The sequence below is a fragment of the Ovis aries genome, chromosome 8, assembly GCF_016772045.2.
Source record: "Ovis aries strain OAR_USU_Benz2616 breed Rambouillet chromosome 8, ARS-UI_Ramb_v3.0, whole genome shotgun sequence".
Classification (NCBI taxonomy): Eukaryota; Metazoa; Chordata; class Mammalia; order Artiodactyla; family Bovidae; genus Ovis; species Ovis aries.
The window spans coordinates 79,449,473-79,467,395 of record NC_056061.1 but is presented as its reverse complement, the minus strand read 5'-3'; the positions used below and the strand labels follow the sequence as shown (position 1 = coordinate 79,467,395).

The 17,923-nt window shown below is 44.1% G+C and overlaps 1 protein-coding gene across 2 annotated transcripts in view; it reads right to left on the bottom strand.

Annotated features, from left to right (window-relative positions):
* TIAM2 (TIAM Rac1 associated GEF 2) overlaps positions 1-17,923 on the bottom strand; it is a 240,326-nt gene that overhangs the window by 145,326 nt on the left and 77,077 nt on the right. For both annotated transcript variants that reach the window (XM_060419854.1, XM_015097499.3), the window contains exon 2: positions 4,435-4,528. The gene's annotated coding sequence lies outside the window, so the exon portion shown is untranslated. The remainder of the gene's footprint in view (positions 1-4,434; positions 4,529-17,923) is intronic.

Below are 17,923 nucleotides of genomic sequence, written 5' to 3'. Positions count from 1 at the left end.
AGATGCGTGAACAGCCCACAGTCATGCACCTTTCAAGTCAACAGTCAACTCTAAGACAATTCAAAATGCAATGCTAGCATGGTAAAGTGTTGCTTTAAAACCACAACTTCACAAATGTGGATTAAGAAGAAAACAGTGTTCCTGTAAATCAATGAAAAACTTAGTATTTACAAAATGAGGACAAAATAGAGAGCAAAAATGACTTAAGTTTTTCAAAAGCAAACTGGAGGTGCCTACAAAATCTACAGTCAATGTTAAGATAATTCACGATACAATATTAACATGGTATGTAGTTGCTTTAAAACCATAGCACATCTAAATTTCATAATACAATCTTTTTCTAAGTGTTTTGAAGGCATCAAATGTGCAAAAAAATAAAATTAATGGAGATAGTTGTCATGAAAATGAAAGATTTTACAGTGTAAATATTTATGAAGTCCAAGTAGTACCTTACATTTCATAACAATTAAGCCCTAAAAATTTAACCAAATGAGCAGTTAATTACTTTAAGAATGAGCAAATATTAAGTGACATAAAAATTAAGATTTAGAGCAAATTCTTTAAAAAAGCTTTCCTTTAAAGAACCTTTTTTCTCTAAGTCCCCATATCCAAATTAAATACACTTTGACGTTTAACAATTATTGACAATGTATAAAATTCTAAATTTGGGGAGTTAAATCTTTTTTTTTTTTCTCTCTTTTGGTTGCAGTGCTCAGCTTGCTGGACCTTAGTTCTCTGACCAGGAATTGAACCCAGACCCTCGGCAGTGACAGCATAGAGTCCTAACCATTGGACTGCCAGGGAATTCCCCCAAATCCTAAATTTTGAAATGAAATAGAGAACACTTTATACCAAGTAACAGGTAATATTTTATATAAATGACAAAATGTGTATTAAAAATCATGCTACCAATGGAAATAAAACTACAAAATGAGTTTCAGATAAGGTATTATTAAAATAAAAAATTTTAGTAGAGAAAAATCATTTACTAATAGGAACTGTGCTTGTAAAATCCTGTCTTATAAATACTAACCACTAGACACATCTGTTTACAACATTTTTGAAGGGTTATGTTGGAAGTTAAGAAAATACAAGTAATCTGCCCAGAACTCAATGTAATTAAGAAGTGTTAAATTCTGTCTCTCACTCCACTTACAATATTTTCTTTTTGTGGACTAAAGTGAAACTGTTTTAAGCTGAAAGGTTCCTAATCAGTTTAACTCAGAATAATTGAATCTGAGTTTTTGAAGAGACCCTGTGGGTCATCCATTTATCAAGCCTGGTCCCTCATCCAATTTGAGAACCATCTCCAGAATCCTGACAGATGGACCCCTCCCTTCTCCCTAAATACACGGAGGGATGGGAAGTTCCCAGCTCTATTAGGGAGCACATTCCACTGGTAAGTCACCAATTGATAGATGAGAACTCCTTCCCCGGACTTCAGATGAGTCATCCTAAAACTTCCACTAATTAAGTTCAGCCTTCCATCATTATCCACACACACATTCTACACCCCCCTTCTACCCAATCACCCTACAAGCAGCAGCAGTCAGGGTTCACGGTCCTTCCCGGCTCTCTCCCTCCTTTTAGACCGTCTGCACGATGAAGCCAGAGCCACCTTGTAAAACAGAACAGATGGGCAACACCAGCTTATGTTTTTCGCTAAAAATCAAACGCACATGGAAGAAAGTCCTAAAGGCTTCAGTCTGTGTCACCCCACTCAGAGCAAAAGAGGCCACAGGCCCTCTCTGGTGCCACAAAGTCTGGGAAACGTTGGGGCTCCAGTGGCGAAGGCAGGATGGAACCTACTTCCCGAGTTCCCACGCATGCATAGATTGTTCCCAGTCCGCCGAGCCAGGAGGCCCAAGAACCGAGCTCAAGGAAGGTGAGGGAGAATTTGCTGCTGAAAGAAAGGACCTAAAATGAAGCAAAGGAATGGTGTCTGAATGCAGAAGGAAATTTTTACCGTCCAGAGGAGGGATCAGTCTCATAACAGAGCTGTCTGAAATCTATGAATGAAGCAGGTCTGGGTGCTACATTCTTAAGAGACAGAAACCATTTGTCAGCAAATGAAATGTGTGCAAGTATCCTTCAGCACACACACACAAATGCTGCGTTCTGTTTTCCTTAAAATAAGAAGCTCTAGGAACTTCCCTGGCCATCCAATGGTTAAGACTTCACTTCCAACTCAGAGGGCACGGGTTCGATCTCTGATTGGGGAACAAAGATCCCACGTGTTGCAAGGCGTGGCCAAAAAAAAAAGGAACTCTCCAGAAACATCTTCTATTTTTCCATTACGGATACAGAGGTAGATCGCAACTTTTTTTCACTTTTCTCCCAATTCTACTAGAAATAAAACTACTTAAGTCAAGGAAAAATGGCAGTTGACACTCAGTGCCTCGAGACTGTGCACAGCGGTAGGGACCGTGGCCATCTGGCCCATGACAAGCCACCCCGAAGGGCCAGCTCAGCACTGCCATGGGAATGCGGAAGCCTGGGGATGTGCCAGCCGAAACTCCTTTTCAAGAAACACTGAAAATGTTGCTTTCATGTAAATTTTTCCACTTTTTACAGGTAGGCAACTAACTTACATAACCTGAAAATACTTGTCAGGGACATATTTTGCAGGCCAACCAGAGCTTACCCACAGCCCAGAACCAGCCAGAAGCCCCCCAACTTTGCAACCTTGGATGTAAATGATAAACCACGAAGGGGACAATTGCACATAAGCAGCAGTCCCAACTCCCTGACTTGAGAAGGCTAAATCCTAGGTCTTGAGGGGCTTCCGTCTGCACGACCAAGTTGCCTTGGACACCAGAGGCACAGTCAGTGTCACGAGGTGAGAAATTTGTGCTCTGGAGCATATTTTGAAGATTCAGTTTGCTTCTTATTGTTTTAAAAATGTGAAATGTTCCTTCGCAGAATTATCACGTTCTACACTATGTTCCCTGCAAGCAGGAAGTTTTCTAACATTTCTGGGTTTATTTACAAATATAGCACACATTAAAGGTACCCATTTTAATAGCAGCTGGTAACCTTTGTATTGACTAGCCTTTGTGTCATCTATATTACAATACTCAGAAGGAATACGCACTTAGCCCCGGAGAGGTGTTTCACTTATGTTTCCACGAAGTTCAAATGCCAGGACTGAAAGACACCTGTCTGAAAAGCCTAAAGTTTAAATTTTGGGGGAGTGACACTGCCTGAGTTTTTGAATCCTGCCTTTGACCTTTCCTGGGTCAGTTTCTTCTGTAAGATGGGAATAAGAAAAACATTTTTCTCATGGAGTGATGGTGATTAAGTATGTTCATACACATCCTGACCCACAGATCGAACCTGTGTCTCCTGCTTTGGCAGGCGGATTCTTTACCACTGAGCCACCTGGGAAGCCCCCTTCAATTTAAAAAACATTTCAACAAATATAAAAGTAAATAAAAAAGTAATAGTTTAGCAGCTGGCTGGGTGGCTACCACATATTGGCTGCTCGGGGACAGTCTCTGGAGGCAGCACCCTGAGTTGAGACCCACAAGGCACAAAGGGGCCCAGGAGAGATGAGACAGACTTCAGCGTGGGGAGCTTTGCCTATGTGTGTGTTTTAGCAAAACAAGCATGAACTGTAGACACTGCACACCTTTCCAAGGAACTACCTGCAATTATTCCAAACAGTGCTTTGGGAACTGCTCAGATTTCTCGCTGTAACATTTACCCTGCAACAACCAATACACCAACTAGTAAGATGCACCAGTCAGAACGAAAACAGCCTCAACACCGGGGGTGAGACCTGACTTCTCCTCGGTGGCTTCCTAGTGCCCAAGCACCCTGAGCTGTCCCGATCTTACAACTGCCACGAGAAATGATCCTCTCTAGTCTGCTCTCAGGGTAGACTAGTGGTAAAGAACCTGCCTAGGGGTGGCCCTAGTGGTAAAGAACCCGCCTGCCAGTGCAGGAGAGGTAAGAGACACGGGTTTGATCCCTCGGTTGGGAAGGCATGGCAACCCACTCAGTATTCTTTGCCTGGAGACTCTCATGGACAGAGGAGTCTGGTGGGCTACAGCCTATAGTATTGCAAAGAGTCGGACATGACTGAGGCTACTTAGCATGCTCAATCTGTTCTTCAGCAGGAGGTCCTAATTGGTTTGGAGTTCACCTGACTTCACCTTCTCTACCTAAACTCCCAGCAAAGATGCACATACGCTTTTCCACAGAGACAGGATCAGCCAGCACATCAAATTAAGGGGCATTTGTAAAAAGCCACTCAGATTTGGTGCCGGCTGCCTGCAGAAATCTTGGCCACCAGCCACTAAAGGAATCCACACCACCTTTCCCCGCTCAGGTCTGCACACAAAGAGCAGTTAATAGAGCGACATGGGAAATAGGCACATAAACACCACCAGACCTTATCACTCTTGAGACGTACAAGGGCCTCGAACTTACCCCCAGAGGAAGTGTAGACCACACTTCACGTAATCATTCATTCATCTGGAATGAGCTGGCTGAAGAGCTGTCTTTGTAATTCAGGCACAGAACCCTGGCAAGATAAACAAAGCAAAACAAAATAGGTGTTGAGAAACAAGTTTTCAAAAAATCAGAGTTTTGTAACTAAAGCTCAATTTCTCAGCATTCTGCCCTATCTTGGGCTTAATACAAAAAGGGAGCATCTAAGAAAAAAACAAGTATTGTGTGTGTGTGCTCCGTTGCTTCAGTTGTGTCCAGCTCTCTGTGACCCTATGACCTGTAGCCCGCCAGGCTTCTCTGTCCATGAGATTCTCCAAGCAATACTGGAGTGGGTTGCTATGCCCTCCTCCAGGGAATCTTCCCAACCCAGGGATCGAACCCATGTCTCCTGCATTTCAGGCAGATTCTTGATTCTTTACCACTGAGCCACCAGGGAAGCCCCAGCTATTAAGTGGTTAACTATAAAGGAAATGTGAGGGTCTTCCCACATTCTAATTGGAGAAGTTCATCCTATAACTATAAAGCCAAACCATTTTATAGACAGATATACAGACAGAGGGAAAAAGTGGGGAAGGAAGGAGGGAGGAAGAGAAGCGAGGGGAGATGGTTGGATGGATGCAGGCCGCTATTCCACATGCTGAGGCTAGAGCAATAAAGAAGAGTGAAAGTCTCTTGCTCTAACTGAGCTTTATTCAGATGGGAGGAAGCAGTCAAACAAACAGGTAACTAAACAAGGAAAAATATCCTAGGGTAACAGAGACATGAAACAGGATGATGAGCTTGTGAGGGACAAGTGTCTAACGTAAACTGGAAGGCCAAGAAATGGCCCTTCAAGATGGCAACTAAGTTGAGACCTAAATGCTGTTTCAAAGTTAGTGAAATGATCCCCCAGACAGAAGGACCAGCCAGGACCCCAAGAAGAAGCAGATGTCGAGAGGAATTATCATGGACTGTGGGCAGAAGCTGCATGCAAGGGCATGGAGTCAAAGGATCAGCGTTTCGTTACTTATTCAGCAGGCGGCTTCCGGATCTTCTCCTATAATGGAAATAGTATTTTCTTCCCATGTTTGATATGCTGCACGGTGACATTAGAACTCATGGCCCTGTTGGTCAACATACCAAAAAGTACCTCTCTTTTCTTCCACCATTTAAAATGTTACACAGATGGCTTTCAGAGAATGAGACTCTTTTTTTTTAATGACTATAGTTGATTTACAGCATTGTGTAAGTTTCAGGTGGAGACTTGTCTTTTTGCAAAACATTATTTCACCCCTGCTATATACACAAGACACTATCTTATGGTAACAACTGTATACCATGGCTCACAGTTCACAATCCTTGATAAAGAATGCAGACTTTGGTGCCAAAGGGTCAGAGTTCAACCCCTAGCTTCCCCATGACCACCTGAGTGACATTATTAAAGTTGTCTGAGCCTCTGTTTTCTTCAACCATAAAATGGAAATAATATCTGCCTTGCAGGGTTATTCTACATACGCACAGAGAAAATACTTAATAAAGTGGTTGAAAAATGTGTAATACTCAAAGTGGTGATACTTTCATTGTAACCAGTAACTATTGAGAAAGGTGTGGTTATCAATGATTTATGCTGCAGAAATATGCCTGTATAACCAGACACAGTGGAGATAACGATTTCTTTTTAGAGATCATAGAATAGCCTATGGTGGACCTTTAAAAAATAGCCCAACTCCCTTCTCTAGGGAGAAGAATTTAAAGCTTGAAGAAGTAGACTGATTCGCTCAAGGTGACATCATTGGTTCAGAGAAAAATCTTAGAAACCTAAATAAAATATAGACTTGGTCTAGAATCCCTACCTTATAAGATAAATCCTAAAGAGACATAAACTTCTAATTCTCTTTGTAATCCAGTACGGACAAGAAAATATTTTTAGACAGAATGGAAAATTAAGCAAGTTTTGATAGACTCCATCTAAATACATTATACTGACAATTCTTAAAGGCCAAGAATCATCATACCTTACTGATGGCCTGATACTGATGGTTATTTCCTAACCAGGAAACTATAAAATATAACACCTGCCACACCTTAATTTTTTTCGATGATAACAACAGATATTGAGTCTCAAGCACCTCCTATGTAACAGAAGTCTCCAAACGTTCTGAATATTTTGCCATTTCATGAGGGTGATGGTCTTTTATTGCCTACACCTTTGTATACATTGTGTCCTGCTAGGACTGTCTCCCTGGAGAACTCCAAATTACCCCTCAAAATCGAGTTTAAGTGTCTCCTCTTCCACGGAGCCTTCCCTGATCAACCTTTTTCCCGCCAAGACCATCCCCCACTTCACCTCACTGCTTCTAATATAAACAACCACATTGCAATCATTTCTTTTTTCATTTATCTGTCCTCTGGAGTAGATGCTGACTGCTTTGAAAGTAAAGGGCTTGTCTTTTGTTTTCCTGCTCTAAAGCACAGTGCCTTACACACGGGTGCTTAATAACACCCAACGAATGGTTCAATGCAAGAATTAACACATTATACTAAGACAACATGATTTAATTTCAGACTAGCGTTCTTTTCCAGTCCAACACCATGACTTAGATTACATATAAAAAGTTTACAGCTTGACTACCATAATAGTTAACAGTATGGGTCAGCTCAACTAGGCTATGGTACCCAGATGCGTGTTCAAATATCAGTCTAGATGTTGCTGTAAAGGTCATTTTTTAGGTGGAATCAACACAGAAATCAATAGACTTTGAGTAAAGCAGATTATCCTCTATAAGGTGGGAGGGCCTCAGCCAATCAGTTGAATGTATTAAAGCAAAGACAGGGGTTTCCTGAAGAAGGAATTTTGCCTCCAAACTGCAACATGAAAACCCTGCCTGGGTTTCCGGGCTCCCGTCATGCTAAATTTTGGACTCATGGCTGCAATGTCAATTTTTGCCTAAAATTCCAGACAGTTGGCCTGCCCTGTGCATTTCAGACTTGCCAACTCTCCCAATCAGGTGAAACAATTCCTTAAAATTGACAGAAAGGGGTGTGTGTGTGTATATATATACATATATATATACACACTTATGGATGTGAGAGTTGGACTATAAAGAAAGCTGAGCGCCAAAGAATTGATGCTTTTGAACTGTGGTGTTGGAGAAGACCCTTGAGAGTCCCTTGGACTGCAAGGAAATCCAACCAGTCCATCCTAAAGGAGATCAGTCCTGAGTGTTCATTGGAAGGACTGATGTTGAAGCTGAAACTCCAAAACTTTGGCCACCTGATGCGAAGAACTGACCCATTGGAAAAGACCCTGATGCTGGGAAAGACTGAAGGCAGGAGGAGAAGCAGATGACAGAGGATGAGATGGTTGGATGGCATCACCGACTCTATGGACGTGAGTTTAAGCAAGCTCCGGGAGTTGGTGATGGACAGTCTATGGGGTTTCAAAGAGTTGGACATGACTGAGCGACTGAAACGAACTGATATATATATATAAGAGAGAGATACATATATATGAGAGAGATATGATATATATATATATATATGAGAGAGAGATGGGGTGTTTCATCAGAGCAGCAGCAGGCTCGAAAATCACACTGCAAATTCTAGCATCCACTGGTGGTGTCAGCATGAGAATCGTTAACATTGTCACAGTAGTAACAATACTCATCACTTATAGAAGGACATGCTGAAACCAAATCCTACAGGCCTGCACCAGTCACAATAAGACAACCAGAGAGATTAAAGTGCTCCAAATAAAGCAGCCCTTCTCCCAGAGTCAAAACCCTGAGCCCAGGGTCTGTGATCTGTTAACATCCGGACAGACTGAGGAACAGAAGTACAGAACTTCAAATCTCTTGATCAGATTTTTCACTCCTCAAGAGACACAGATTGAATCCCTGTGTCAGGAAGATCCCTCAGAGCAGGAAATGGCAACCTGCTTCAGTATTCTTGCCTGAAAAATCCCACGGACAGAGAAGCCTGGTGGGCTATAGTCCATGGGGTCGCAAAGAATCAGACACGACTGAGCGACTAAACACACAAAGAGTAAATGAAGCCTGTTGGTTGTTTCTCTGAATATCTTAATTAATATAATTACTAACCATTTTGGATTGAAATTACTTAAGGCAGGATTATAGGATACTTAAGTTTAGAGTACATCAGTTTAAACTCTGTTCACTTTGCAGATGAAGAAAGAGAGCCCCAGAAAGGATAAATCAGACCTGTCACTCAGAGCATGGGAAGGAACTTGGATGAGAGCTCAGATCACCAAACAACTGCCTCAGTTCTGGTCCCAGAACGGATGACACTGGTTTTCTCACAGTGACAAACCAGTGGTCACCAAAGTGCTCTTCCTTCGATCCCAGGGTATCCCGCCTGAACTTTTTCCCTTTCTATACTAATTCCAGGGCTGCACGAACAGTTCACGTTGAACTGTGGGTGGACCTCAACCACCTTCGATAAGTGGATAAGCTCTCAACAGTGTAGGCTGGATTCAGCTGCCTGTGAGTGCCATGTTTTCAGATGAGTCAACAATGGGACAGGTATTGCAATCTCCTGCAACTCCAGAAAGGTCTGAGAGGTGCTGTGTGTGCAGTCTGTGCGATTCTAGGCACTGCTGGGTAGATCACACCTACCATAAAACTCTAGTGCTTCTATATGATTAGTTACACATAGTATGCTTATTACCGATGACCACACGCGGGCAGCCTGTGTGGACAGAACTGTCCATCAGCAGATCCACTCACGCTCTTTCAGCATGAAATCCTACCATCCTAGAGCCTCTGAGCTGCCTGCTTGCCACCATGACATCATTTTAATTTAAATGAATATGGCTTACACTTTTCTCTCTTGAGTTTTATGATGAAAAGCTGGCCCCATGCCTTCCCTAGAAGCTGAATGTAGTTGAACCTTCAGCTGCTGCTGCTGCTGCTGCTAAGTCACTTCAGTTGTATCCAACTCTGTACGACCCCATAGACGGCAGCCCACCAGACTCTCCCATCCCTGGGATTCTCCAGGCGAGAACACTGGAGTGGGTTGCCATTTCCTTCTCCAATGCATGAAAGTGAAAAGTGAAAGTGAAGTCACTCAGTCATGTCTGACTCTTAGAGACCCTATGGACTGCAGCCCACCAGGAACCTTCAGCTATATCAGTTTAAAAAAAAAAAGGTAGGGGCCCACATCTAAAGAATGGCTACAGCATTCATCAATCTAGAAGGCTGTGGTCAGCCCTGGCCTAAGTGCACAGGGCCCAGTGTTTATCAAACTTTCACTGCTGGGCCAACCAGGTCAAGGAGAAAGCGCTAGGGAAGAGAGAGATAAATGACTACTTCACCATGCCCTGAAAATAGGCTGCCTGCTGCCCAGCTCGGTAAGAAGAGTGCATTTCCTGCTGAGAAATTTCCTTTATATATTTATGTTTGGAGAAGGAGATAGCAACCCACTCCAGTATTCTTGCCTGGAGAATCCCAGGAACTGAGGAGCCTGGTGGGCTGCCATCTATAGGGTTGCACAGAGTCGGACACGACTGAAGCGACTTAGCAGCAGCATGCATATTTATATTTATTACATATATAATTTTATCCATTTATGTTTGGCTGCGTTGGGTCTTCATTGCTGCATGAGATCTTTCTCTAGTCGCAGTGACTGGGACCTACTCTCTTGTTGCACTGCGGCAGCTTCTCTTGTTGTGGAGCGTGGGCTCAACAGCTGTGGCACACGGGCTTCGTTGCTCCACAGCATGTGGGATCTTTCCAGGCTACTGATCAAACCTGTGGCCCCTGCATTGGCAGGTGCATTCGTAACCACTAGACCACTGGGGAAGTCCCCCGCTGAAAAATTCTCTCCAAAACTCATACCTTCTTCAAATTAAATCCCCTTTGTAACCACCATCTCTCTGACTACAAGCCCATCTGCAAGTTTCTGGGTTTCCTTTAGCCTTGCTATCTATCAGCGAGGCAGCTTATCAAATCAGTCTCTGCCTGGTGTTTGTGCTAAAACAATACAGCACATGGGAGGTTTTCCAGGAGGCAGAAAGGGTCCTGGAATGAAGGGAACTGCGGTCTCCGTGAACAAGCTGTGTGACCCAGGTCCGTACCTGACCAGGCCCACCAGTATCTCCGTCCACAGGGGAATTATTTCTGACCTGTGTCTCTTGGGCCCACAGAGACGTCCGAGCCATAATGAACAGACCCTTTTGTGACTCCCACTCCACGGCGGGAGGAGGGGTGTGCTGGAGGCCTTCACTAAGTGACCGCTTTCACCAGTTTCTCACACTGACTCCGACACACTGTTCCCACACAGAGAACCCATGCAATCGAATGCCGCCCTTAACAAAAGAAGCAGGCACCGCCGCCCGGGAGGCTATAGCTCGTTAGAGAACTCATCCTCCTGACAAAGGGATGGCCAACTACAATGAAAACAGGAAGTTTCAGTCAGCCTTCCTCAAATGGCAGACTTCTGTACCCACGGAGCACAGCGTTTACGCTTACCATGGACCAAGTCACCGCAAGTCCCTTGTTATTTATGAAACAGCTCATGCGAAACACCAAAAACAAACAAACAAAACCAAGAAGCAGCTAGAAGGACAGGCATATCCCTCTGGGGTCACTGTGTTCCCCAGGGTGGTGGCCCTGTCAGCCAGTCTGGCCCCTGGTTAGAATAAGTGTTCCCCAGGACTCCCACAAAGTTCATGTCTCCAGGGACAAAATTCAAGGATGCAAAAGTTGGCACATTATACCTCGAATGCCTACGTGCAGGACCTTTATTAAGTTAATTCAATGCAGGAAGTATCTGATGAACAGCACTTGTGTTCGAGGTACCACGCTAAGTGTCGGGAGTACGGTGGTGATCAAAAGCCTACAGATAGTCTCACCAGCCTGTGAACAAACAGGCCATCAGCCACCACTCAGTGTGGAGACGATTATGGTCCAGAGGGGCAGATGCTATGGAAGCCCACAGGAGTGGCTCATGAGAAGACACTACCAAGCATCCCAGCCCACTCGTTGCTAAGGCAACAGAAATTGATTTAGCATCGGTGTCTTAGAGCCACCACTGGATTTTGGCTTCTAGACAAAGAGATGACCCTCATCCAGTTGACTGATGGTCACGTGGAGAGTGACTTTCTTCAAGAGATAACCGCAAGGTAACAGGCCCTTAAAATGAAAAAGTTGCTCAGTCGTGTCCAACTCTTTGTGACCTCATGGACTGTCCATGGAATTCTCCAGGCCAGAATATTGGAGAGGATAGTCTTTCCCTTCTCTAGGGGATCTTCCCAACCCAGGGATCGAACCCAGGTCTCCCACACTGCAGGCGGATTCTTTACCAACTGAGCTATCAGGGAAGCCTAATCACTTCTAAAACCACGGCATCTGTGCATCACAAATTACATTCAGCATCAGGGTGGGCTCACACCTCATTTATGACACAACCCTAGGTGTCTGCAGAAAACTGAGACAGGCAATCACCTCGCACAAAAGGAACTTAACACAGTGTGGAGCGGAGGCCATCTGGATGACTGTGGCTGGACCGACTGTAGCTGACAAAGAACTCATTCAGCTTCAGTAACAGTCAAGTCCCAATAGCCGCAAAGTGTGATTCAGGGTGCCATGAATGAACCAAAGATGAATCAGACCCAGCACCACCCATCCAAGGGCCTAGAGTTAGTACGGGAGAAAAGACAGCAAAGACCCCCGTGCATCACATAAAGAGACAGGATTACCTGCCCATCTGGGATGGAAGCAAGACGACACTGTGAAGAATGCCAGAAACTTCCCTTGGTTTAAAAAGTAAAAGAAAAATCACCGAAGAAAACCAAAATCCACTAAATCTATCCAAAACGGGCATTCTTAGCAGCAACGCCACTCAGATCAGCAGGCCAAACTAGAGGAGGGTAGAGTTGGAGCCGAGCTTAAAAGGAGAAGCAAACAAGTGCACCTAAAACAGAACAAAACCAAAACTAAAACATCAAAAACATTAACCTCTACAACAGAACAAACTACAGACCTTTTAAAAAATGTTTGGAGGTTGCAGAGCATCTGTCTACAACGATAACAGCAGACCCTGCATCCCCAGATGAGAGCAGGTGGTGACACCCAGACCACCCAGGGGTGACACCCCCCAGAGCATCGTCGGACACCACTGGGGAGCAGCTCGGACGAGAAGGACATGATGCCAGGCTGCGTACAGCAAGACAGCCTTTCCTAGGTACCCGGACTTGAAGGACTGTCTGACTTGGACGTGGAACCAGGGAGGCCCTACGCTGTCATAAGGAGGGCAACACAGATGAAGGACAGAGAGACCAGGAGGCCGGAGACACAAGACACAGAGAAGCATCTAGTGTGATGAAGCATAGCACGGAGTGAAGGTAGACAGAGAAGCAGGCGAGCAGGGAGCTCCTCCAAGTCCAGGCTGCCACCGGCCCTTTAGTCATGAGACAGCAGCTGGTCACAAGCCAGCAACCCACCGGCGCTAGCCCAGCACCATCCACCAGCACGGAACGAGCAGTAACTGAAGCAAGTGAGGATGAAGGCTCACAGGGAAATCCTGAAGTGCTTGTCAAATACAAGAGCGTTCATTCACAAGAAGGCTGGAGCATGTGGTGAGGAGTCAGGAACAAACCCCTCCGTAACCCCCGACTTGGGGTCATTTATTGACCTTCTCCACACATGATTCCCCTCCATGCAAGATGGAGGTGATGACGCCCACCTCCCAGGACTGTTGCGAAAGCAAAATAAGAAAGTATATCTTTCAATTACCTGACACAGGGCTTAGTCCAAGTCAATAAATGTTAAATACTAGATGTTAGTTCTTCTTGTCCCAGTTTCTAGGATACAGAAAGAAATGTAGACTTGTCCAAGGGAGCAGCGTGAATAAAAAAAACTTTGAATTATTTTTACCAAGCGCAAGGCTAACGAGATGACTCAGGAATACCAAGGCCAGGCCTCAATGTCCGTTACTAACAAATACTGTAAAACATTTAAAAAGAAGTGTCTCTCCAGGAACTGAGTACGTGGGTAAATTAAAAATCAAAAGGAAAATGTCAATTAAGAAACTGGCACAATTTGACTTGGTGATTATGGTGTTTCAGTATCAACAGTAATATTCTGAAACTATTTTCGCAATATTCTAAAATCAAGAGTAAATAATTAGGGCACAGAGGCCTTCTCCAACCCCAGACCAGCAAGGCAGCCTCTGAACAGGCAGGTAATTGTAGGTCTGTGTCTTGAGTTTAGCGCAAGACTGAGCCCTACAGGGCATCTCTTGTTTGGAAATAATTACCTATCACCACGAAAGAGGCTCAGCACACATTTGGAGTTTGTAGAATAATCACCTTGTGGTCCTTCGGGTCCAATGTACAAAAAACTATGGGGATTGTTGAGAAATGAGCATAAATTATGGCAAATTTATTAAATGTGAATTCTGAGTATGCAAGATAAAAAGAATTTGGGGAAAGGATATGAATTTCAAATTCTCAGCAGGTGGGTATGACTGAGGACGTAGCTACGCTATTCTCCTAATTTTGCCCTTCTTATGGCCAACCATCCAGCAATCAAGCTCCACCTTCTCTCCCAGGACCAAATCAGAGTCCAATTAGCATCAAATTACAGTTACCGGCTCTAAACTATCTGTACATCCCTAAACAACCATAATCACAGCATTTCCTTAGACTGGAGGTACTGTAGACATTTAATTTTAATTACTTCAGCATGGAATCAGCAACATTATTTCCCACAGGTATTTTATTACCTGTTCTTTTCATGTGGATGAACAACCAAAATGTCAATCCGAAGAGGGCTATACGTGGGGAGGGTTGGGCAGAGGATGATGACATACACATTTATGGGTTTTCACCATGTGAAACACATTTACAGGGACACAGTCTAGGAATATAATTTGAATCAAAGTTTCAGGGCCCATAATGAATGTTCCATTCCCCTTCTACCTCTTAGACCACCCACAGGAACTTCACTGCCCAGGCCTCAGACCTCAACCCAACTACTATGAATAACTCCTTCCAAGACTTCCTTGGTGGTCCAGTGGCTAAGAATCTGCCTGCCAACGCAAGGGACACGGGTTCAATTCCTGGTCCAGGAAGATCCCACGTGCCTCATGGCGAGTAAGCCCTTGTGTCACAACTACTGAGCCCAAGCTTTGGAGCCTGGGCTCCACACCAGGAAACGCCACCACAAAGAGAAAGCTGAGCACCGCAACTAGAGTGCTCACTGCAACTAGAGAGAGACCACACAAAGCAACACAGGCTTGGCACAGTCCAGAATAAATTTTTTAAAACATACCTCCTGCTGGCTGGAACCTGAACTGCTGGCTGCCGCCCAGCCTTGCTCTCCACCTCACTTCCAATGCCGCAGGTGTCCTGCCTGTCCTGGCCCCACTAATCTCTGTATTCTCTCCTCCACCAGCATTTTATGCTAAATTCATTTATCAAGTCTTGTTCTCACTGCACGTGAAACCCTAGGGACTCCAACTGCCACTAGGAAAGGAAAGAGGTAGAGTCATTATAGTCTCAACTCCCAAGGAAACAAAAATAAAAAGACAAAGATGAAGGTTTTCTTCAATAGTTGATTGCTGGATTTTTTTTTTTTTTAGTTCTAATGTAGTGACACAAAAAAGCCAATATTCTATTTAACTTACCACTCATCTTTTCGCTATAATAGGCCTTGACATCATTCAAAAATGTTTCTAATGCACTAAGCTTGGTGCATTAGACCTGGTATCTTGAAAATCTTCTGTATGAATGAGCCAGAAGGTTCTTTAACAACTCAGTCTTACCTTACTAACCTTCCACTCCTTCCCTCCCCACAGTAGGAGCAGAGAGCAATCTGGGAGGAGCTGGAATCACATCCCCGATCCTGTGTGTTCTGCTCCATATCCTGCTGGCAGCCTGCCGTCAGCATCCAGAACTGCAGCTGTTCTAGCATCCCTGTCTAGACTGCTGAGATCCAAAGCATCTCTGTCATCTTACCAGATGCCCACTCCATCCTCCAACTCCCCAAGCCCCTGCTCATGAGACGGACACTGGGGATCCATCTCCAGCTCTACTGACAATCCTCTAAGATTCTAGTAACATTTTAACCAGCCCTGGGATCAGTCCTCAAGACAGAAAAGTACATCAATCACAGTTTAAGAAGTAACAATCTTAGTCCCTTCAGTTCAGTCACTCAGTCATGTCCAAACTCTTTGCCACCCCATGGACTGCAGTATGCCGGGCTTCCTATTACCAACTCCTTAGTCCCTTCAGAAGCACTTAACATACAAGAAAAGGTGTATCATACCAAGAGCCTACTGTGTAGCACAGGGGAACTACACTCAATATCTGGTAATAACCTATAATGGGAAAGAATTTTAAAACTAGATATGTATATATATATATATATATATATATATATAACTGAATCATTTATGTACATCTGAAACACAACATTGTAAATCAACTATATTTCAATAAAAATGTAAAAATTCTAAAAAGATGTATTGGTAATACTTTGAAAAAAATATTAAACATATCTACAGACTCAACTTTTAAGATTTTTTTTTTTTGTTCAGTCGCTAAGTCATGTCCAACTCTTTGCAGTCCCATAGACTGCAGCCAGGCTTCCCTGTTCTTCACCATCTCCCGGAGTTTGCTCAAACTCATGTCTGCTGAGTCAGATATGCTTAAACCTTTTCCAGATGTTATACAGTCATGGTACATTAACTATTTTACAAAAGACTAACTGTATAAGTAAATTAACTGTTATAGAGAGGAGCTCAGGACTTAGTTTATCTTTAGGCATTGTCTTCCACTTAGAACCCTTCTATCCACATCAGTGTCAATAATAGTATCAGTTGCTGATGGGGCATGAAGGAATAAGATCTGCATAGGACCTGGTATCTTGATGGCTTCCTCAATACAGGATGGCACCTGCAGTGGGCCTTCTTTCAGACAGCCAAATAAGTATTTTGGTTCTAGGTGGATCAACTAGCAAGCTGCTTTGGGAAAAACACCGATAAGTCTCTTCCTCTGTCCAAAATCACTTTGCGTTTTCTACCTATCAGCCCCACAGGACTTGGCAGGGATTACTGGTGTCTGAAAATCTTTCATCTCTGGAGATGAAAGGTGCTGATGAGTATTTGCTGGGAAGCACTCCCACGCATGCCCTGCGGGGAGATTCAGAATTCTGCCAAGGGTGTTGAATGCAGGTGGGAAAAGGTTACCTTTGAGGTGGAAATTATGATGGACTTTTAATCATCGGGAGGTAGGGCTGCTCACTACCAGGCAGAGACCAGCGGCCCTTCAATTCAAATTTTCCCCGGGGTGCCACACTGGATGTGACCTTGAGCCTCACCCTCTTGCTCTTGGGAATCCAGCTTAAGTACACAGAGGGCCTACAGAAGCCAAACTGGAATGGAAACATTTGTATACTATCACAGTTACACAGTGGGGCCTGGCTATAGTTTCAGGCCCTTCTATAAAGGAGCCAATCGGAAATAGGAAAAGGACCATGTAGAACTAAAAACGGATAATAATGCAAAGGTCTTTCTAAAGTCCTTTAATTTTTAAACTTTAGTGACACATTTTAGGCCTAACAAATATCACCTTATGAGTGGTATCAAAAAGGTTTATTTCTTAATAGGGAATATGGATTTTGTTCACTTACCACGGAATCTGTGAGAAACACTGTTGACAACTTCGGGACCCTCCACCCTTTGCTATATTCTTTGACTCTCCTGCTCAATTTCAATTCTCTGCCTCTTTCTTGAGCTCTTCCACCTCCACCCACCTCCCTGGATGTTCCTCAGTCCTAGGCTGAGCCTTCATCTCGTCACCTCTGATATTCTTTCTGATGACATCATGGCTTCCACTCTCACGGATCAACACCTAGTCTCCTTCTCCAGCTTAAATGGAGACACACTGAGGGACCTACTGGATGTGCTGTTTCAAACTCAGGATGACCCAAGCGAAAGTAATTCATTACTCCAGCCCTGCACTGCACCCAAGTTACCTGGTTCTGGATGCCCAAGCCGAGATAACAGCCCTTCCAGCAGACCAGTCTCACCAGATGCAACCCATCAGCTACCCTAGTCTTGCCAGGCCCTCAGTTTGCACGCGCAGGTGTCAGTAAACCCTTTGCTTCCTCGGTGTCTCTTCCATGTGTGTTTCCTCTCTGATATTCTGCATTCGCACATACTCCAGATGACCCTCCCATTTCCCACAGGAACACTTCAGGCCCCCTGCATCCACAAATCTCTTCTCCTTTAGTCAGAAGAAAACTCTAAAGCACAAATCAGATTCTGTGACGCCTCATCCATTACAATTTAAAACCCCAAACTTCTTTGGGCACACAAAACTCAACTGCTGCTTCCAGCTTCTGTCCTGCCAGTCACCAATGCAGACTCCTCAGGGCCCATGACATCCTATATTCTCCACGCCTAAAGCGCCTTTCCTGCAACCAGAGTGTTCCCCTCTCTTGTGACTGTTCGGCACATTTCTCAT